Raw genomic sequence first — 23333 nt, 5'->3', positions numbered from 1 at the left:
GACCACCTTTTGTCAGGATAGCTTGTACTAGTTGTCTCCCTTCAAAATTGGCCGTTGTGGGATCCCTTCCCGCCTAACTTTTGGGAAGAGGACCAGTGCCTCTATAAATAGGACTAGCCACCAGCGTAGCCAAGGATCGGCTGATAAGGGATCGGCACATCTTGGATCGGATCCACTCCACAAAGGCCATCTCACCGGCTCATAGAGCGCAAGAACACCTCTCCTCAGGAGGCTATTCTTACCTTGTACTGTTCATCCTCAGCCTACAAGGGAATCCACCACACCACACTAGAGTAGGGTATTACACCACAACGATGGCCCGGACCAGTATAAACTCTCGTGTCTCTTGTCCTTGGGTTCAGCGAGCTAGGCCTTGAGATCGTTGCGAGAGCGAGCTAGGGAGAGAGAGATCTTCGTGCGCACCCCAGAGTTCAAACCTCAAGGGTATGCTGGAACCCGTAATCCGAAGCTTGGCGTGCCAGGTAGGGGTGCGCCGAAGCTTTCTTCCCTGTCGACCAACCCGCCATTGCCCCGCGACACCAATGTCTGACGGCCCGAGGACCCAAGCCGACCACTGGGCAGCCTGGCCTGCACAGGCGTCGCCATCCACTCCAGAAGACCTCAACTCCGCGCTCCAGGTGGCCCGCGCGCCACCCAACACCCGCGGACGCGGGTAGCGCGGGCCGGCGCCCGCCGCCCTCGCGCCGCGGCGCACGCGCGCAGCTGCGCGATCATCAGGTTACGCTGCGGCAACGACACCACACACCCGACGGGAGCATGCAAACATGCGAGCCGCGCTCATCGTGGCACGGGAGCTTCTGCGGTGCAGGCTGGCGGAGAGCGGCCGCGATGCACTACTAGAGCGAGTCGCCGAACTACTGGACGCCGCCTGCAGGGATACGCTGCCTTTCTGCTCCTTGACCACACCCCAGGTCATGGCCGAAGCGCGCGTGAGGCCCGGGCGAGCCCGCGCACCCCCTGGGGCGTCAGGGGGATCCGACGACGCCGGTGCGGGCCCCGACGCGGGCCGTCCTGCCACGACCACGCCATCGCTAGGAGGGACAAGCCAGCGGGAGGAGTGGTGCTCTTGGGGCTGCGCGGGAGAGGCTCGGAGCCAGTCCCTCCCCCGCGCCACATGGAGCAAGGTGCTTCACGGAGGTTGGCCCTCTTCCGGGGGAAGCGCCGGCGAGCCTTTCCCCCCGGCAAAGGACCCGTGGTCGCCGAGGGCGCAACCAGCGTCCTCTTTGCCCCTTGGTCTCGTCCTAGTTTCCGGACGCCCCAATGGTGATCGAGGGTGGCGTAGGGCGGGGCCCTTGCCTGGCGATATGAAGTAATGCTCGCGCCTGTGAAGGTCTCCGCTCGTGACACTCTCACGTAATAATGAGTGGGGTTGTACATGCCCCGGAGTCTCTGGAGTGCCGCCCTCGTGCCTCGGGAGCTCCCACCCACGTCCTAGTGGAAGCACCATGCTCCGCGCTGGCCGTCGACACTGTCCCCCAATGACTATGCTCACAGCCAGTAAAAGCACTTAGCTCCGCTCTGGTGGGAAGACAAGAAGAGTAGCTAGGTGCCGGATGCGGCCATTTGCTCTCAACCCCTTTCCTGTAGCTCGATTTGCCGCCTTTTGGATCTGAACTCGAAGTCGTATTTTCGTTGGCAAGTGCGGGGGGCGTCTTTTCTCGTTCGTGTTGATTTTCTGAGTTTTCTCGTTCAGTGCCTTGTCTCGAGGCCCGCGCCTGCTACCCCTCCCACTACGAGCACCTCGCGAGCGGGGGGTGGGCAGACTAGCTGGCTCCTTAGAAGCCCAAAACCTCGCGACCCGCGAAGGACTCCCCTCGGGAGCCCGCGGAGGACTACCTTCGGAAGAAACGCACATCGGCAAATACAAGGCCAGTTCGAGGCCTGCCTGGACTGAGGTAAGTTACAACATTAAGCCCGTGGATGAGCTTGTGGGCTCGCAAAAGCATGTTTCAAGTCTGGCTTAAGGAATAAAACAGTAGACTGATTACATGAGGGGCTCCCCTCCCCAAAATGCTCTTACACCTTGAAGGGCCGTGCGCAAGCTTTTGCGTGCAGGTTCAAAGCAAAGGAGCGCGGGCTCAATCGGACATGTCGCTCGCAGCATCTTCCGAATCGCTCCCAGACACGCTGCTGGCACTGTCGCTGGCATCGTCTTCACCATCATCAACTGCGCCGCCTTCATCCGCCACGACCACCAGCGCGTCATCCTCGGAAGCGAAAGCCCTGACCAGAGCATCCACATTATCGTCCATCTAGCGCACCAGGTTGTCCCAGATGGCTCCGGGCACTGGAGCAATGTCGGCGCTGAAATCGAAGTGGGGATCGATGTTCTGGAGATGACTGAAAAGCGGGAAAACGCGCTCCCGAGGAGGCCTCGGCTCTGCTCTTCAACAAGCTCGCGAGCCCTCTCGGCCCGGTCCTCCAGGCATGTCACGACATCGGTAAAGAAGCGGACTGCCATAGTCTTCTGCGTGGGGATGAGGGGCGTGTTCGTCACAAATGGCGCCCAGCGCCTGATTGGCCCTCACCCTCAGGGCCCAGAGCATGGGAGTGTGCTCGCGCTGTAACGTCTGCCGGCGGAGCGCTTCCTCCCTGCTCTGTTGTGCGAGGGACTCAGCATCAATAACCCGCTGCTGAAGCGAGAGTAGTTCGGCGCAAGCGAAAGCCAACTCAGCCTGGACAGAGATCAGGGCCGCCGCAACGGCCTTCTCGCGCTGCTCCGCTTCATCCAGCCTTGACCTGAGCGCGGTGGTTCTGCCCTCAGCTTCGGCCTCCACGAGCTTCATCTTCAGGCCGTGTCTGTTGGCAAGATCTGCACGAGCCTCCGCCACCCTATGGTCAACTTCCTCCTGGATCCTGGCCTTGTTCGTCCTAGCGGCATCCTACGCCTGGGCAACCTGGCGCTCCCTCGTCTCCAGCCGTTCAAGCTCGAGGTTGCGCTCAGTGGCCTCCAGCATCAGCGCCTCCTCGCTCTTCAAGATCTCCTCCTCTTCGGAAGGCGACCCCTTCATCAACGCCAAGGCAGCCCTGCGTGCCTCAACCTGCTGCTCCAGGGAGGCGTTCAAAGCCCGGAGCTCCCCTTCGCGCTTCTCTGCGGCCTCGCGGCAGTGGTCAGCCTCCCGGGCCTCCTCCAAGGCTCGGGTGTCGGCCTCGCGTGAGGTGGCAAGGGTTGCCTCGTCCTTCGCGCTAGCGCGTTCGCGCTGGAGATGCTCGAAGTCAATGGCCACCTTCAGCTGATGCCATTCGTCCGCCAGCCGAAGGCCTTCGGTTTCAAGACGGGCGTCAACATCCACGAGCTCTTCCCCGAGCCGGCTCAGCGCGCCCATTGCCTCCTGTAAAAGCTCATGACGGACGGCGCCGCGCTTGCGTGCAAGCTCCAACACGCGGCCAGGTTCGTCCTCGCCGCGCTTGGTTGTTGGAGCAGTTCGAAGTAGCTCACTTGCTCCCAGCGGGGGGCTGGGAGCCGGCGCCTTTCCGGCCACCCTTCGGGCCTCGGCGGAGGCCCGGTGGGGCGGGGCCTTGTTGCTCGAAGGTGAGCCCAGCGCTGAGGTCGCCCTGCCGCGGGCAATAACCAGTGGTGGGGTCCTCGGCACACTCTCCGCACCCCGGGCAGGATCACGAAGGAGGAACGACAAGAGCACAGGGTCAATACGCCAGGTCAGCTCATCCACCTCCCCGGCAGGCCTCGCGCCATGCGCGGCGGACCGACATGAGGCGCTCAGGGTCAGCGGAGGGCCCGAAGCAGGCGGAGGTCGCTTCTCGGGAGATTTCATCGCCTTAGCAGAATCGACCCTAAGGAACTGCGGTCAGGAGGAGAAGCAGCGCTCAAGAAATTACATAGATAAGGTACTCACTCGTCTATGGCAATGTACTTCCTTTGCTACAATGGCCGGAAGGCGTCGCTACTGCAGCTTGGAGGCACATTCCTCTTGCGGAGCGCTTCAAAGTTCGGTCGGAGCCGGCCGAAGCCCTGGGCACGGTCACCAATGCCGGGCGCGGCTGGCGTGGCCCCTGAGGAGGCAACCTAAGGGATGCTGGGCTGCGTGGAGTCCTCAGTCCCCGCCTCGTAGCGACTCGCTAGGGCCTTGGGGGCTTCAGCCTCAGTAGTATCGGACTGCGTCGTTCCCCCGGCCGCTTCCTCGGGGCGGCTCTCTCGAGCCCCAGGGGACGATGCTTCAGGAGCCCCGAGCGATGCCGGTTCCTCAGCAGCCGCGCCGCCAGCATTCGACAGCGACCGCCCCCCCCTGCACCCACTTCTGGGGCGAGCACCATGCTAGCGGCGAGCAAGGGGGCCATGAAGATGGGGCTCTCACGAGGCCTTTTAAGGCCAACCGAGCGTAGTCCCCATTCGTCGAAGGGAGGCATCTGCCCCGCGAATTCCACCTTGTTTGAGCAGCAGTACAAGAGGTAGCCCTCCTCCGGCATATTGGCTGGCGACGGGTCACCCGCCACGAGCTCAAGCATAGTTTGTTGCGCCTCAAGAGGAAGCACGGGCTCGTGAAGCCTCATGCGGTCCTTGCTGCCAGAGAAGGTCCACATGGGACGAGAACGGCGCTGGAGTGGAGCAATGCGGCGCCGCATGAACTCCTTCACCAGCATGGGCGCCGTCACGCCGAGATCCTTCAGCCTAGTCAGCCGGCGCCAGACATGGGCAAGACGCGGATCAGCTCTCATGCCCCCAGCTGGATCTGGGAGCAGCTGGCGCCATCGGAAGCAAGAGCAGGGGGCTGAGCACGCCGGCGTCCACGAACACCCACCTCCTCCATCGCGGCCAAAGCTCGAAGCTCGAAGCCAATCCCCGCGCAGGCCGTCGCGGCCACGGCCTGGAAGCTCAAGCATCCAGAGCACTGCCGGGGGTCAGTCAGATGCAACGAGAAGAAGTGAAGAAGTAAGGCCACGGAGGGAGCAATGCCCACCATGGCCTCGCAGACAAAGGCGAAGACGGCAAGAAGGACGAGGGACTGAGGATCCAGGTGCAGCATATTGATTTGGTAGTGAGAAAAAACGGCGTTGAAGAAGGCAGAGAAAGGGGGAATCAGGCCAGCCCAGAGGGCGTGAAGATGAATGGGGATCTCGGTGGCTTTCCTGTCGACTACAACGCAAGATGCGGGCCAAGCCACCGTCTTCCCCCACTCATTGAAGTCGGCGGCGATTGCTGGGCGAACCTTGTCCATCGCCTCCTAGTTGAGCACCACCAACCGCTCGACGGCGGGCTCGAAGGCCGGCGGTGCTTCGGCTGAAGCCTGGGGCTTCTTCTTTCCCTTCTTCTTCCGGCTCGGTGCCATGGCAGCGGAGAGGATTGGATCCTGGTCGGGTTGGAGGAGGAGACCATTGTTTTCAGGAAGATGGAGGAGTTGGGGAGTGAGATTCCAGCAATGAAGGTGGGATTGTGTAGACAACGGTGGCCGCGTTGCCAGGCGGATATCAAGGCAGCATGGGGAAGTGGAGACGCCCACGTCCCGTCGGTCCCCACGAGTCCATCAAGGCCGCAGGCTATTGGGGCCCGTGGCGCTCTGCACTTGCCCTTTGGCTTTGCCTCGAAGCCAAGTCCGAGCGCGCCTTGGGCCCGGGGGCTACTGTCGGCGTCCTGGGAACGGGGGTCCCAGACTTGCCTGCCTGCGGCCCAGGGCGTGGCTCCACCAACGGCCTGGTATGTCCCACCTTCAGCAACAACCACCCAAGACCCTCGCGAGGGGCCAAGCGTCGCGAGGCGGACGACACCAAGACCTCCTCAGGGGCGGCCTCGCTAGGCTGGCTCCCGAGGAGCGGAGATATCTATGCAAGGGTCACCTCACGAGGTTCAAGTGACGTGAGCCATGACGACCGAAGCCAGGTGAGTGCTAGCAGGCGCAGAGTACTAGTTTCCTCTTTGGTGCTAAAGGAGCAAGCGCAGGCGAGGAGTCCCGAGGCATCAGGCAAATGTTTCCATATCGGTGCAACAAAGCCAAGACCAGCAGGATGGCAGGACGGAGGTCACCGCGGAGCCCACGGCGGCGTCACCACCAGAGCCTTTGGCAGGCGAGGCCACCTTTTGTCAGGATAGCTTGTACTAGTTGTCTCCCTTCAATATTGGCCGTTGCGGGATCCCTTCCCGCCTAACATTTGGGAAGAGGACCAGGGCCTCTATAAATAGGACTAGCCACCACCATAGTCAAGGATCGGCTGATAAGGGATCGGCTCATCTTGGATCGGATCCACTCCACCAAGGCCATCTCACCGGCTCATCGAGCGCAAGAACACCTCTTTTCAAGAGGCTGTTCTTACCTTGTACCGTTCATCCTCAGCCTACAAGGCAATCCACCACACCACACTGGAGTAGGGTATTACACCACAACGGTGGCCCGAACCAGTATAAACTCTCATGTCTCTTGTTCCTTGGGTTCGGCGAGCTAGGCCTTGAGATCGTTGCGAGAGTGAGCTAGGGAGAGAGAGATCTTCGTGCGCACCCCAGAGTTCGAACCTCAAGGGTTTGCCGGAACCCGTAATCCGACATATATACCTCGGGGAGCCCACGTATATGTGCTGTGTCTATAAGCCGCACAAGGGAGACATGCTCGAGAAGAACACCCTGCCCCCTATACCCTGCATGCAACCTGAAAAAGGTTTATATAATCGCCATGACATGTCAAGTCAATCATTCTTTAATTTTGAGAGCAAAAAATAACCCATAAAAACATAGTAGGTTTATATAATCGCCATGACATATCAAGTCAATCATTCTTTAATTTTTTAGAGCAAAAAATAACCCATGAAAACACAGTCTACAAATTAGCAAAACAAGGATCCCAAGGTTTATATAATTGCCATGATAGGTCACTATAGAGATATAATATATGTCTATAATGACCGTGTCATGGCATTTAAATGAAGCTTGAGATATGCAACTTCCCACCGGGTCACCCATCCTTGGACTACTCTAGCGCGAGCACGCTTAACTTCTGCGTTCTATTCGACTAGGGTAGCAGATGGGAAGCCGCCCCTTGCTGCTAAGAATTGCCTCCTTGCCATTAAGGCGTTTCACGCTGGTCACCCTATGGGACCCACTCCCTCTTATCACACACATTTGTGCTTATAGAAACTATGTGGGATATTTACATGGCCGGTGTGTTGCCACTAGCCTTCAATGAGCACTGACACTGGTAGCGGGAATACGATGGGAGAAGAGGCGGGAAACTGATGAGAGGAGTGGCGAGAAACGGCAGCCTGTTTAGAAAACCTTCTAGAGAAGGAAGCGTGAGTAGCACGACGCATGCACACAATGCTTACCCATGTACTGCATGTGCTGTCGAAAGGGCTCGGGGTTGCCGTTCAATCTAGGAGCATCCAACGGTGCACACATACGATCTGTGGGGTTTGGGTTCTGGCCAATCAAAACGCACGACTAAGATCGTGCGCGCAGCAGGGGGGAGGGGGGCATCGGCCACGGTTTGGTAGGCACATGGCTTTCGTGAGTGAACCGTGTGCTATTTGAAAACATTTGGTGAGAAGAATCTTGGTTTTTAAATCCCCATAAATCCAAAACTAACCCGAAAATCGTGAAACCTGGCATGCTCTCATGACATGGCACATATATGTCGAGGAATTTTTTTCGTCCATTTTGGCGCAAGTTTTATTAGAAGCCTCTTAGAAACCGGAGCTTCTCTCAAAGAAGCCTCTTGGTTCCAATAGGTAAACGTGTCTCCCTTGGGGGCGAAACATAATCACTGCCTCTTTTCGCCTTGTATTTTCTTCTACGGGCAACATGGAACGACATGATATCCGTTCTGAAATTTAAACTTATTCAAGGTTTTTTTGGCCTTTTTATATACTAACTGAGTTTCCAACGCATTTAATGTCCATAATTCAAATCTGAACTTCAAATACATGTTCCAGTTCACCAAAATGGCTAGAAAATTTATACATGTGTCCTTGGGTGCATGTTTAGTTCCCATGCCAGGAATGGGAACGAATTACAACCGTACCCGGGTCCTGGCTCGTCCTCAAACATTTGGAATCTCGATTTTTAAATCCCCGTAAATCCTAAACTCACCAGAAAGTCATCAAAGGTGGCATGGTGTCATGTCATGGCACATATATGTCATGGTAAAAACATTGTCCAATTTGGGCCAAGATTTATTACAAACCTCTTACAAACCGGAGCTTCTCTCAAAGAAACCTCGTGGTTCCGATAGGGAAACATGTTCCCCTTGTGGGTGAAACACGTAATCACTGCCTCTTTTCGCCTTGTATTTTCTTCCATGAGCAACATGGAATGAGATGATATCCGTGTTGAAATTGAAACTTATTCAGGGTTCGTCTGGCCTTTTTATACACCAATTGAGTTTCCTAGGCATTAAATGTCCATAATTCAAATCTAAACTACAAATACATGCTCCAGTTCACCAAAATGGCTAGAAAAATTATAGATGTGTCCTTGGGTGCATGTTTAGGTCGCATCCCAGGAATGGGAACGAATTACAACCGTACCAGTGTCCTGGCTCGTCCTCAAACATTTCGAATCTCGATTTTTAAATCCCCATAAATCCAAAACTCACCAGAAAGTCATCAAAGGTGGCATGGTGTCATGTCATCGCACATATTTGTCATGGTAAAAACATTGCCAATTATGGTCAAACTTTATTACAAACCTCTTACAAACCGGAGCCTTTCGCAAGAACCCTCGTGGTTTTGATAGGGAAACGTGTCCCCTTGCGGGCCAAACGATAATCGCTCCCTCTTCTAGCCTCATATTTTCTTCTACATGCAACACGGAACAACGGGAGATTCGCGCTGAACTTTGAAATTATTCAGTGTTTGTTTGACCTTTTTTATTCATTAATTGAGTTTTCTAGGCATTTAATGTCCATAATTCAAATCCAAACTACAAATACATGCTCCAGTGCACCAAAATGGCTAGAAAAAATGTACATGTTTCCTTGGGGTGCATGTTTATGTCCCATGGAACGAATGGGAACGAATTCAACCATCTCGCCGTCCTGGCTTGGCCAAAAACATTGCGAATCTCGGTTTTTAAATCTCTGTAAATCCAAAACTCACCAGGAAATCATGAAACTTGGCATGGTGTCACTACATGGTACATATAATTGTCCAATTTGGGCGAAGCTATATTACAAGCCTCTTACAAACCGGAGCTTGTCGCAACCCTCGTGGTTCCGGTAGGGAAACATGCCCCTCTTGTGGGCGAAACGATAATCGCTGCCTCTTCTCGCCTTAAACTCTGTTTTCTACAGGCAACATAGAATAACAGGAGTGTCGGGCTGAAATTTGAAACTGTTCAGGGCTCGTTTGGCCATTGTATATATTACTAATTACTAAGTTTTCTACGCATTTAATGTAGTCCATAATTCAAATTTGAACTACAAGCACATGGTCCAGTGAAGCAAAATGGGTGGGAAATCGTACATGTGTCATTGGGTGCATGTTTAGGTCTCATTTAAGGAATGGGAATGAATTACAAACTTGTCGTCGTCCTGAAACATTGAGAATCTCGGGTTTTAGATCCCCGTAAATCAAAAAGTCACCCAAAAAACATGAAACTTGGCATGGTTTCATGACATGGCACATATATGCCGTGGTAAAAAAATCGTCCAGTTTGAGAACAGGCGCACACCTTAGTAGTCAAGGAAGTCCTTTTTGAAACAAAAAGCTGACACGTTAATATTGCAAACGGTTGTATTATATTAACCGTGTCGAAATTTAACCATACTCAGTGGCATGCGTGCAGCTGTTTGATTAGACGGGACGAGCGTGAGAAGTCCGCTGTGCAGGCTCGACGGGACGCGTGCGAGCAGTCCGCCGCGCAGGCTCGACGGGACGTGTGCATCCTATCCACCTCGCAGGCTCGACGGGACACGTGCGATCAGCAAGGCCGCCCATGCTCACCGGGAAGCGAGCCCTTTGACCTCCATGCACCAGCTGCTGCCAGCCTCGCTCACAACTTCTCCACTAATGGGTTAATTAAAGCACCTGGACGGAGGGTGTTTGCTTGTGATCCCATGGCAGCATTTGCTTTGTTCATGTTTTCAACTCGTATTCCGCCCTAATTTAAATTGCCACATAGGGCAACGGATAATACGACGACAAATTTACAATGGCATAGATAATAATTGTCTTACATATTCCGGATAATTTAAAATGCCACATGCGGCAAAGCCCGGAAGACACGGGGGCAAGAGAAGAAGGAAATTGCAGATAATGATCTGGGTCGCTACTGTCTCTACTCGTCGATGGATCGCCGGGCGACGAAATCCTCCAGCTCCTTCTTCAATTCCTCACGACTTTGCTTGAAAGCAGCCACAGATTCCTCGACCTCCTGCTTGCGCTCGATCCGGAGCTTCCTTAAGCCACCCATCAGTTCCTCGATGACCGCTTTTAGCGTCATTCTGAGGCACTGCTTTGCTCATGCAGCATCTTCCAGCCGGCGGCCTCTTCCTTGTCGGCGAGCAACTTGAGGAGCTTCGCATTATCACCCATGAGTTGCTCGACAAGGCCGGTCGCCTTGTCAACCGAGGAATCGCTGATCTTGAGCAGCTTCATCAATCCGTCAACCAGCTCCTACTGCGTAGTGACTCCAGCGAGAATTTCGTCGTCGCTGGTGAAGGACTTCAGACCGGCTCATCGTGATGGCCGACGCCGCGAATGCGCTTGTGAGAGCCCTCACGTGCCCGTGAGAGTTCGTTCGAGGGCTCCGCGGTGCACCGGGACATCTCTACTGCGGCTGCGGCTTCGCGCAGGACCTCTCTAGTGCTTCCGCGGCCTTTGTCTTTGCTGCCTGGTTATATGTCCACCCTAAACTCCTCCTACCGGTCATGGCGGAATGACTTGACAGGAAAGACCAGTTTTGTGGGTGATGAGGAGAGGAACTGTGAAGTAATTTTCGAGTGGGTAGTTTTTATAGCCCGGTGCTAAGTGTGAACACATCTTAGTTTGATAGGTGTGAATAGATTTGCAATTACTTATTGCGTGTAATCTGCAGTGTGACGAGAAACAAGGTCAAAATTTATTGATGGCAGAAGGTTGACCACGTGGTTGCTCGCTGTTGAGGCGGCCGCGGCATGCTCTGCTCACGTCCGTCCGCGCGTTTTGCTTGGCATTGAGGTGGCCGCGGTGCGCTCCGCTCTGGCGTCCCTGCGCGCAGTCTGCTCTCCGTTGAGGCAAATTTACAATGGCAACGGTTAATAATTCTTAATAATTGTCTTACATATTCAGGATAATTTAAAATGTCACATGCGGCAAGGCCCAGAACACTCACGACTTACATATGCATACAATTATAATAAAATATAAGCTAAAAGACTGAGCTGGCGGCCTTCTGACGATGGTCTTCTCAGACTCCATGATCAGCATAGCACCCTTGCGGCCGTTCACTCCAAGTGTCCCGACCCGCCTCTGCCTACGGAGCTGCTGGCGCTGGGAGGCTCTTGGGGCTGCTGGGCCTCTTCCAGGAGAGCTTGACAGTGTGCAATCGCGCACATGACAACTCCGCAGAACCGCTCCACTTCCATGTCTCTGGCCTGATAGCAAATTCCGTCCATCACCTGCATCCTCAAGATATCACGTTGGCGATGTTCTACTTCGTCGGGGATGTCAACCCCGCCAAGGATGCGCTCGAGCCTGGCCACCACATCATCGGGATCGAGGTTGACACGACCGTCGGGGCAATGATGAAGCCGCAGGCTGCCTGTGTCTTGAGTGAATCGCAGAGGTCCTCTGCCCATTCCTTGCGGGGCATCAGGCTCTCGTTGAGCACTGGTGACGGCGGCTCTTCGGGTGGGTCGTCGATCATGCTGCCGAGCAGCTCTGGATCTTTTGCATGGTGGATGGCAAACTGCTCATCGCACCTCCTCTGCAATATGTCGATTGTGCACCCAAGGACTGTCACGCCGATATCGCTGCCGATGGGCCGTGGTGCCTGCACCGGCCGATGAAGCTCTTGCTCCCCGACCTGCTCCGGCTCATTCTCCTCGCCGAAGATGTAACGAAGGTAGGCGTCGATGTCGAAGCTTTGGTCGTTTCCTGGCATGCTTGGAATAACTAATGGTAGATGGGTGAGGACTAGATCTGCGCAGAGTGTCGCGGTGGTGCGTTGCCGCCTGGGTTATATGCAGCAAGCCATTAGCTGGTGGCGGGAAACCGGTGAGGGAAGAGGCGTGGATTTTATAGTTCACCCATGTGGAGCGCGGGAAGCATTCGCTGGAGCGCGGGATGACTAAGTGGAGCACACACACAACCCGAATACCATATCCGGTGCCACGTGTTATTTATCACACAAGTGTTAACATAAGGAAGCATATGTGTAACTTACTAATCATCCCACACGAGTACTCGCAAACGCATCGTGTGCGATACTCCTAGCCACCGCAAGCAACTAGTTTGCATTTTTCAAAGTTTTTTGTACACATAGAATCACACACGAACTAACTGTATTAACCGTCTGTGTTGTAATTTCTCATCACAAACAGTTCATCCGAGTCGGCTGTTTGCCACATATCACACACATCTTGTTAAGTTGAACCGTTTCTGTTGTGTTCGCTAATCAAAAACAGTTAGTCCGAGTGAACCGTATGCCCTATATCACACACACCTTGATCTGGCTAACCGTTTCTGTTGCACTCCCTAATAGCAAACAGTTCATCGGAGCGACTGTATGCCGTATATCACACACACATTGATATGGCTGCCCGTTTCTGTTAACCGTGTGCCCTGAATCGCACACGCAACTAAAATCTGAATCGTGTTTGATGGCTCCGCCATCGCAAACGTTTTGCACCTTTTTTGACGATTTTTTGACATCCCCGTTTGTGATTAATGCATCGCACACAGTTTCATCAAAGAGTCTCTAATCGTAGTGTCGCGTTAGCAGCATCCTGTAGTAGTATTTTGCGATTAATGCATCGCACAAAGTTTCGTCAAAGAGTCTCTGATCGTAGTGTCGCGTTAGCAGCTTCCTGCAGTAGTGCATGCTTCGCCATGGCGGAGTTGACCCAAGCGGAGGGGGCGGCGGAACAGCAGGCCATCCTCGAGTCAAATCCTGCCGGAGGCCGACGTGGAGGCCAACCGCCGCTTCCATCACCATCGGGAGTGGGGGATTAGCGAGATGTTTGCCAAATTGGAGGAGGAGCAGGAGGACCTGGAGTTGCAGCATGCGGCCGCTTACCCATCTCCAACGACGAGTAGTGTGGTCTAGCTTAGGTTATGTACTTACTACTATTTACTACTATTGCATGGTACTATGTAGAGATAATACTCCCTCCAACGCTAATGTCATATTTAGGTTGTGCACCATGACCAAGGTGAAGGAAAAACGATAGAATTTAATGCTTATGTGCTAATTAATAACATTGCATGCAATGAACTGACCATTGCATGTCGTGTTTGAAAGTCTCAAGTCATACATGCCCCACATCTCTTCTTATTGGTTGATTCCTTTATTTATGTGAAGAAACAAGAAACGAGGTGAAAGTTAATGCATCGCATCTAAGTGTTTTGGGATTATTTGGTTTTAATAAGATGACTTATACAGTACTACTCCTCAATGTAAACTACTTTTAAGATGAATGAATGAAAGCTTGGTGAGCGCCTTTTGTTTGTTAAAAAGCATACTTCTAATACTCCCTCCTTTCTTGTTTAAAGGGCTCATCGAAAAACATAAATTTCCATTATACTCAGACTTAAAGGGCTTTGAGTTTCACGCTACATTTATTTCATAGAGATAAGAGAAAGGAAATTTTATTCGTCATGCATGCATCTTTTTGCGCTAGTACTCCTATATAAGGGTTGACCGGTCACTTCCCGCGGACATGCACGAGCGGTGGAAGAGGAAGGAGAAGGGAAGCGAGCTGTGGAGTACGCCAGTTGCAGCACGAGCTCCAAGGAACATTCATGCCAAATGATGAATAGTAGTACAGTGTAGTCCAGCGGAGTATGAATTGGCCTTTAGGTTGCGTGTGGATGACATAGCTGCAACATGCAGGTTGTAGTTCGAGAGCCTACCGCTCTGCCTCGCACGGTTTGGTCACACAAGATTTGCATGCACGCATGTCATGCACGTACTTGTCGAAGGCGTGCTCGAAAAAGGGCGACGAGGTCTCCTAGTCCGCGTTGGTCCATGCTCCCGGAAAACAACTAATCCCAATCGCTGTAAATATCATTCTTGCTTTAGACTAGCCACAATGGAGAGTAACATACACTAGTAACATACACATATCCCTAGACTATGTTACTACCTTCATAGTGGGTAGTAACATAAGTGTGGTTTCATGCAAAGCTTCATTTATTAAGTTATAGATCATATTACATTGGGGCATGTAATGTTACAGTAACTAGCTAAATTACTCAAACTATCTCTCTCCTCATTAACTCCTTGCCACATAAGCAAATTTTCTGAGTTGGACTCGATGTTACTACTGAAGTTACTCCCATTATGGCCAGTCTTAATTCCGGGCTAGTGGATGGACGCGAACATGCCGTACAACGAACCACCCGCCAGCTCCCTCGTCTCAAATATAAACTGCACTAGTGCACGCCCGCAGAACATCCTTTCTGAAGGGACGAAGCCCTGCTGTTACCATCTCCTCTCGTGTAAACCAGCTCCACAAGGGACAAGGCAGTTCGTCGCCATTGCCATGGATTCGCAAGGCGGTGGTGTTTCTCGTCCTCGCCGAGGTTGGGAGACCTTAGACGATGATCCTTTGGTAGAAATCATAAGTCGCTCCGACTTCCTCACATCCGCAAGACTTAGCGGCTATTGCACCAAATATTTTAAGAGGGTGTGTAAATATGCGTGGGAGAAGGCCATGTTAGTCGGCCTACCATGCGTCCTTGAGGATGAGGATGTTTCCTTGGGGGCCTCTCCAGCGAGTTGTGGCTGTAGTTGCAAGTTGATGCCCCTTGAGATGCCGACGTTGAGGGGCACTCAGATTTTCTCCGATGAGCAGGTACGTCGGTGCAAGAAACCCAGAGTCTGTTGCCCAGACTGTGCACAGGCACAAGAGCAAGATTGAAGCACCAGCCCAAGTCAGAGTTCAAAGAATCAAGAGATTTGAAGAACTAGCATGCAGCTCGGAGAGACTAAGGCCAAGCCAGAGGAGCAAGATATTGCCAAGAGAAGGGCCTTCCTTGCCGGACAAGCAAGTCCGGCAAGGGGCCAGGCCACCCCCAGAAGCAGGCGCCCGAGGCACCCCGGTAGGGCCTGCCGGGGCTCGCGGAGGCAAAACCACCTCACCAACCACTCCAGCACGACCCACGTCGTCGATCAATGCGGTGTCAAGCCGCAAGGTGACTAAGTGGCAGCCATTCGCCACATGGCAGCCATTTCCTGCAGAAGAAACCCGCAGGTGACACCCTTCCTGCGACGTGTCAAGAGAAGATGCGTGGAGCTGGCAAGATATCCCAGCAAGCCTTGCCGGACAGCCAGTGATGTGACACTAAGCGGTGCATTTAATGCGCCCTGTCAGCCGGCTGAGTTAAGTATGATAGCACTGTTTGCTATCATATGAGTGCATAATGACTACGTTGCCACTGTGGTAACCCCTCGATCTATAAAAGGAGGCCTATGGCAACCGTAGAAAGGGTTTGAAAGAGTATGAACCCGCACCCCCATACGCTCGTAGTCTCTACTACCATAAGGCAACCCTTGCCGGGCAAGTTTACTATGCTTCGCCACCTCCATTCCACCATCAGTCCACCAAAGCAGGAGTAGGGTTTTACGCCTCGCGGCGGCCCGAACCTGGGTAAATTGTTTGTGTGCTCTCTGTTGTGCTACTGTACGCTGGTCTGCTCTTTGTGCAACGCGACGTCCCCCTGCCGAACCAGCAAGGGGCCTCCTGGTCCCAAAGGTGGCCGCGGATATCCCGCGACATCTTTGGCGCGCCAGGTAGGGGGATCGCTTGCACGAACCTGAAAGCATGCGCAGTGCGTAATCTTCATCACCATCTTCATCTTCGACGACGCCATCGACCATGGCGCCCAACAAGAAGTCCGGTACTTCGGCCCATCCATCCACCTCAAAGGCTCCGCCGCCCGCAGCCTCTAATGCTGCAGGGGATGCGGAGACAAGCGAGGACTTGAGCGCTACTGGGGACGTGGTTGGAGCAGGTAGCGCCATCACCACTTCCCCCGCGGTCGGACGGGGGCTGGAGATATCGGAGGAGAAAAGCATCAGCAGCGCCTCGACGGTCACGCCCCGCAAGGTGCGGGCGAGGGGGTCACTCCATCCGCACCCCCTTCTCCCACCGATGAGCACAACCGCAGCAACGGTGCTCGGTCCGGGGTAAGCCATGGCCCTCCAGCCGCCCCCACCATGGGAGCGACCGCGGCGCATGTGACTCCTCCTGGATGAGCCAACCAGACCACCGCGCTCGACGGAACTGTTGTCCCTCGAGCACCACCGCCGTGCAACCCCACTGCCTAGTGAAGGAAATATGCCCTAGAGACAATAATAAAGTTGTTATTTTATATTTCCTTATATGATGATAAATGTTTATTATTCATGCTAGAATTGTATTAATCGGAAACTTGATACATGTGTGGATACATAGACAAAACACCGTGTCCCTTGTAAGCCTCTACTAGACTAGCTCATTAATCGAAGATGGTTAAGTTTCCTAACCATAGACAAGTGTTGTCATTTGATGAACGGGACCACATCATTAGGAGAATGATGTGATGGACGAGACCCATCCGTTAGCTTAGCATAATGATCGTTCAGTTTTATTGCTATAGCTTTCTTCATGACTTATACATATTCCTCTAACTATGAGATTATGCAACTCCCGAATACTGAAGGGACACCTTGTGTGCTATCAAACATCACAATGTAACTGGGTGATTATAAAGTTGCTCTACAGGTGTCTCCGAAGGTGTTTGTTGGGTTGGCATAGATCGAGATTAGGATTTGTCACTCCGAATATCAGAGAGGTATCTCTGGGCCCTCCCGGTAATGCACATCACTATAAGCCTTGCAAGCAATGTGACTAATGAGTTAGTTGCGGGATGATGCATTACGGAACGAGTAAAGAGACTTGTCGGTAACGAGATTGAACTAGGTATGATGATACCAACGACCGAATCTCGGGCAAGTAACATACCGATGACAAAGGGAATGACGTATGTTGTTATGCGGTTTGACCAATAAAGATCTTCGTAGAATATGTAGGAACCAATATCACCACTAGGGAAAACCCTAGTAGTAGCACGGGTTTTGATGCTATCAGCAGCGCGGGTAGCCGCGCTACTACGACGGCGCTACAGCTAACCGTTAGTAGTAGCGCGGCCTATACCCGCGCTACTACTTTTTATTATATCAGCAACGCTTTTCTGAAACGCGCTACTATTAAGTAGCTGTAGCGCCTTTCTATCCCCGCACTACTGCTGCATCTTTCATCATTTTTCCTACTTCCTACCCTATTTCAATAAACTACAATTTCACATATACTAGATAACAATATCATTAACCACAATACCATATAGTCATACAATATCATAAAGCATTATAGGTACTAGGTAGTACTAGATAACAATTTCATATATAGTCAACATCCATCCTCACATAAATATAACATATATAGTCATACAACCACACACACATATGTAGTTCTAGATGATATCGGCGACGATCATCATCCTCAAGCCTGGGCAGTGGGTGTTCCTGATAGTAATTAGGATGGCCTATCCAACACGAAGATTCTTGCCAACGAGGAATCTCTTCCACCCAACCGAGCTTAAGTGTGTGCGACCGTCCGTGTCCACGCTGTAAGTACAGGTGGTGACGGAGCCCCTTGCGGTAAGGCGTATTCCAGCTGAGCCTTCTTCATCAGGCTTGATACCACAACTCACAATAGGCTCTTTGGCAATTTCTGAATAAGAAAAGCATATCAATTAATAAGTAGCCTCACACATACTCTTGCAAATATATTTCTACTAAGTATAGACTTCTACACTATCAAAAGACACAGTACTGCACATTTCTACTAAGCATAAATTCTACTAATAAGTATATGTGGATTATCTACACTATTAATAGTTCCTTGGATTCTACACTAATAAGCATGTGATCGAACTCTACACTAAAGCATATCATCGACTAGATTCCACACAACATATCATTGGACTCTACACTAAAGCATATCATCGACTAGATTCCACACAGCATATCATTGGACTCTACACTAAGCATATCATTGGACTCTACACTAAGCATATCATTGGATTAAGCATTTCATCGGATAAGTTGCATTTGTAAGAATAACAATAAAGCATATCATCGAATTCACTAAGCATATCAAATTACTACAGTTAGTATAACATACCATATCATGCCGATCGACCGTGGTACTTGTCAGGCGGGTCACGAATGGCACCCCGACAAAGTCATCACGTGGCGGAATTATGTCCCATAGGTTGCACACCTCCTCGCTCAGCCTCATTCTTTGAGCTACGATGGCTTCATGAAGTCGGTCCTCACCATCTTCATCATCTTACACCTTGTTGATATAAATGACAGCCAGCTTGGGTCTTTCTGCTCTGAAGGAGAAGCTGATCAACTCACCACCAGTAACACACATGCGGGCGAGGAAACGGGCTCATCCATCTCCACCAATCTGCGACATATTGTGTCCTTTCTCGACCTCCATAGTGTAGAGCCCCCAGGAGCCTCAAAGGTCACAGTGTCTCCTGCCAGCTTGTTGAATTTCAACCTCACATTGCATGGGACGATCTGTGTAAAAAAAGTAAAATGACACAATGCAGTAATGCCAACACTAAAAACAAAATCGTTGTTACATTTCATATAATTTCTTACCGCCGCATGATGAAAACTCGGCCGGAAGTAGATGTCGAACAGCTTGCTAGTTGCAAGGCTGCTGGCGCACCTTGACTTGCATAGTCGACATGGTGGTGGTGGTCGCGCCATTTTTCTAAAGCAATATGAGCAAAGATGAACGATCCACTTCACAGGAAAGGAAAACAATAACATAATGTGATACTAACAATAGGATCTAGAGATGCTGGAATTAACCCAATCAAAAAACAGTGGTACACCAACTTCAATATAGCATAAAAAAACAACTTAGCATGGGATGATCATCAAGCTCAACATGCAAACCAACATAGCAAACTAGCATCGACTATTCTAAACCCTAGAAACTATCCTATATCGGAGTGTTATATATCACCAGAGGCTTATATCAACTAAAAACTATCAACTATGTCTAAATTTTTACTAATCAGTTAATCATATCAACTAAAAACTATCAACTATCATATCTCTCTCTCTAAATGTTGCATACCAACTAGCCTACTAAATCAACTAGCCTACTAAATTAACTAGCCTACTAAATCAACTAAATCAAAATGTTCTAAATCAACTAGCCTACTAAATCAACTAGCCTACTAAATCAACTAAATCAAAATGTTCTAAATCAACTAGCCTACTAAATCAACTAAATCAAAATTTTCTAAATCAACTAGCCTACTAAATCAACTAAATGATATCAACTAAATCAAAATGTTGCTTTTGAACTAGCCTACTAAATCAAAATGTAGCAGGGAGGAGCGGTTGTCGATGGAGGAGGGAAGAGGGAGAAGGAGGGGCACCTGGAGGAGGGAGGAGGAAGTAGGACGGAGGAGGAAGGCAGAGTGAGGAGGGGTCGGTCGACGGCGAACGGAGGAGTGGAGGGAGGACGGAGGAGGAGGGGCGGGGAGGAGGGCGACCGGTGAAGGATTACCGAGTCCAGGGAGGAGGAGGAGGTGACGACGGTGCAGAGAGAGGAGGGGTAGGTGACGGCAGCCGGCGGGGGCGAGGGCGGCCGGCGGGGGAGGACCGGCGTGGGGGGATTGAGGGGGAGATCGAGTGAGTGTGAGTGGATCGGAGAGAGGAGAGTGAGGGGCGGCCGGTTGGGGAAGATAGAATGGCTTGGTAGTACCGCTATAGGGAAACGCGCTACTTCTAAATGACCTAGCAGTAGTGCCTTTCAGTCAAAACGCGCTACTGCTATGTGTAAACATGTAAAAATATACATCAAAAATACATTAATCATCATTGATCTTTTTGTGTACAATCTGAATTGTCAATATGAGTCCTCACTGGTTCAAAAACCGGAGAAGACTCCTATTGCGGCCACAAATTCTACACAGAGAAGAGTTCAATGAAGACCAAGTGGTTGTGATAGTTTGAGAAGTAACATATTTAAGGTGGTAAAAACCCTGTTCGTGGAGCGAGCTGAGACTAAATTTTGTAGTAAACTTAGCAGTAGCGGGTATTGTGAGAATGTGCTACTCTTATGATCTCTAGCAGGAGCGCTCTTTATATTAAGGCGTTGCTGCTATAGCTAGCTTGGCGGCGGGGTCATGTCAATTATAGCAGTAGCGTGGCTTATTACAGGCGCGCTACTGCTACATCTATTTCAGAAGTGTGTTTTTTTGCGCGCGCTACTGCTACGTAGCAGCAGCGCCTTGTTTTAAAGTACGCTGTTGGTAAGATTCTGTGTATAGGCTTTTCCCTAGTGGTGTATGAGCATCCAGGTTCCGCTATTGGTTATTGACCAGAGATGTCTCTCGGTCATGTCTACATAGTTCTCGAACCCGTGATCCGCACGCTTAATGTTCGATGACGATTTGTATTATGAGTTATGTGTTTTGGTGAACAAAGTTTGTTCGGAGTGCCGGATGAGATCATGGACATGACGAGGAATCTCAAAATGGTCAAGAGGTAAAGATTGATATATTGGAAGGTAGTATTCGGACACCGGAAGGGTTCCGGAGTGTATCGGGTACATACGGGAGTACCGGAGGGGTTACCGGAGCCCCCCGGGGAAAGATATGGGCCATATGGGCCATAGGAGGGACGCTAACCAGCCCACAAGGGGCTGGTGCGCCCCCCACAAGGGAGGAGGCCGAATTGGATTAGGGAAGGGGGCGCCACTCCCCTTTCACTCTCCTACTCCCTCTCCTTTCCCCCTCCATGAGAAGGAAAAGAAGGGGGGAATCCTACTAGGACTGGGAGTCCTAGTAGGACTCCCCCGTTATGGCGCGGCCCCTAGGGCCGGCCTCCTCCCTATCCCTCCTTTATATACGTGGGCAGGGCACCCCATGGAGACACACCAATTGTTCCAAGACGTGTGCGCCGTCTCCCACCACAGTTTACTCCTCCAATCATATTCAAGTAGTGCTTAGGCGAAGCCTTGCGCGGATCACATCACCATCACCGTCACCACGCCGTCGTTTTGACGAAACTCTCCCTCGACCCTCAGCTGGATTGATACGTCTCCAACGTATCTATAATTATATTATTTTTGGGACCAACCTATTAACCCAGAGCCCACTGCCAGTTTCTGTTTTTTCCCTTGTTTCAGTGTTTCGTAGAAAAGGAATATCAAACGGAGTCCAAGCGGAATGAAACCTTCGGGAGCGTGATTTTTGGAACGAACGTGATCCAGGAGACTTGGAGTTGAAGTCAAGGAAGCTTCGAGGTGGCCACGAGGCAGGGAGGCGCGCCTGCCCCCCTGGGCGCGCCCCCCACCCTCGTGGGCCCCTCCTGGCTCCCCTGATCGACTTCTTTCACCTATATATATCTATATACCCTAAAAACTTCGGAGGACAGAATAGATCGGGAGTTCCGCCACCGCAAGCCTCTGTAGCCACCAAAAACCAATCGGGACCCTGTCCCGGCACCCTGCCGGAGGGGGGGAACTTTCACCGGTGGCCATCTTCATCATCCCGGCGCTCTCCATGACGAGGAGGGAGTAGTTCACCCTCGGGGCTGAGGGTATGTACCAGTAGCTATGTGTTTGATCTCTCTCTCTCTCTCTCTCGTGTTCTTGAGGTGATACGATCTTGATGTATCGCGAGCTTTGCTATTATAGTTGGATCTTATGATGTTTCTCCCCCTCTACTCTCTTGTAATGGATTGAGTTTTCCCTTTGAAGTTATCTTATCGGATTGAGTCTTTAAGGATTTGAGAACACTTGATGTATGTCTTGCATGTGCGTATCTGTGGTGACAATGGGATATCACATGATTCACTTGATGTATGTTTTGGTGATCAACTTGCGGGTTCCGTGACCTTGGGAATCTATGCATAGGGGTTAGCACACGTTTTCGTCTTGACTCTCCGATAGAAACTTTGGGGTACTCTTTGAAGTACTTTGTGTTGGTTGAATAGATGAATCTGAGATTGTGTGATGCATATCGTATAATCATACCCACGGATACTTGAGGTGACATTGGAGTATCTAGGTGACATTAGGGTTTTGGTTGATTTGTGTCTTAAGGTGTTATTCTAGTACGAACTCTAGGATAGATCGAACGAAAAGAATAGCTTCGTGCCATTTTACTACGGACTCTTGAATAGATCGATCCGAAAGGATAATTTTGAGGTGGTTTCGTACCCTACCATAATCTCTTTGTTTGTTCTCCGCTATTAGTGACTTTGGAGTGACTCTTTGTTGCATGTTGAGGGATAGTTATATGATCCAATTATGTTATTATTGTTGAGAGAACTTGCACTAGTGAAAGTATGAACCCTAGGCCTTGTTTCCTAGCATTGCAATACAGTTTACGCTCACTTCTATCATTAGTTACCTTGCTGTTTTTACATTTTCAGATTACAAAACCTATATCTACCATCCATATTGCACTTGTATCACCATCTCTTCGTCGAACTAGTGCACCTATACAATTTACCATTGTATTGGGTGTGTTGGGACACAAGAGACTCTTTGCTATTTGGTTGCAGGGTTGTTTGAGAGAGACCATGTTCAACCTACGCCGCCCACGGATCTATAAACCTTAGGTCATCCACTTCAGGGAAATTTGCTACTGTCCTACAAACCTCTGCACTTGGAGGCCCAACAACGTCTACAAGAAGAAGGTTGTGTAGTAGACATCGAGCTCTTTTCTAGCGCCCTTGCCGGGGAGGTTAGTGCTTGAAGGTATATCTTTAGATCTTGCAATCGAATCTTTTAGTTTCTTGTTTTATCACTAGTTTAATTTATAAAAGAAAACTACAAAAAAAGGAATTAAGGGTGCCTCCTATGCTTCATCTTTTTAATGTCTTTCGTGAAAATGATGAGAAGGAAAATTGTGCTCAAGTACTAGAAGAAGAATTACATACAATGCTTGGCATATAATATGTGAATGATGAGCATGATTGCAATGTTGTTAGTATGAATTCTTTGAATACCCATGATGCTAATGATATGCAAAGCCACAAGCTTGGGGATGCTATGTTTGATGAAGATGATATGTTTTGTCCCCCAAGTTTTGATGAGCACATTTTTTATGATGAAAGCATGCCTCCTATTTATGATGATTAT

General features: G+C 50.9%; 1 pseudogene; it reads right to left on the bottom strand.

Annotated features, from left to right (window-relative positions):
• LOC123145299 (uncharacterized) overlaps positions 1-9868 on the bottom strand; it is a 61453-nt pseudogene extending 51585 nt beyond the window's left edge.
• Positions 9869-23333: the final 13465 nt, after the last annotated feature.

Source organism: Triticum aestivum, chromosome 6D, assembly GCF_018294505.1.
Source record: "Triticum aestivum cultivar Chinese Spring chromosome 6D, IWGSC CS RefSeq v2.1, whole genome shotgun sequence".
Classification (NCBI taxonomy): Eukaryota; Viridiplantae; Streptophyta; class Magnoliopsida; order Poales; family Poaceae; genus Triticum; species Triticum aestivum.
This window is presented reverse-complemented; position numbering and strand designations above follow the sequence as displayed.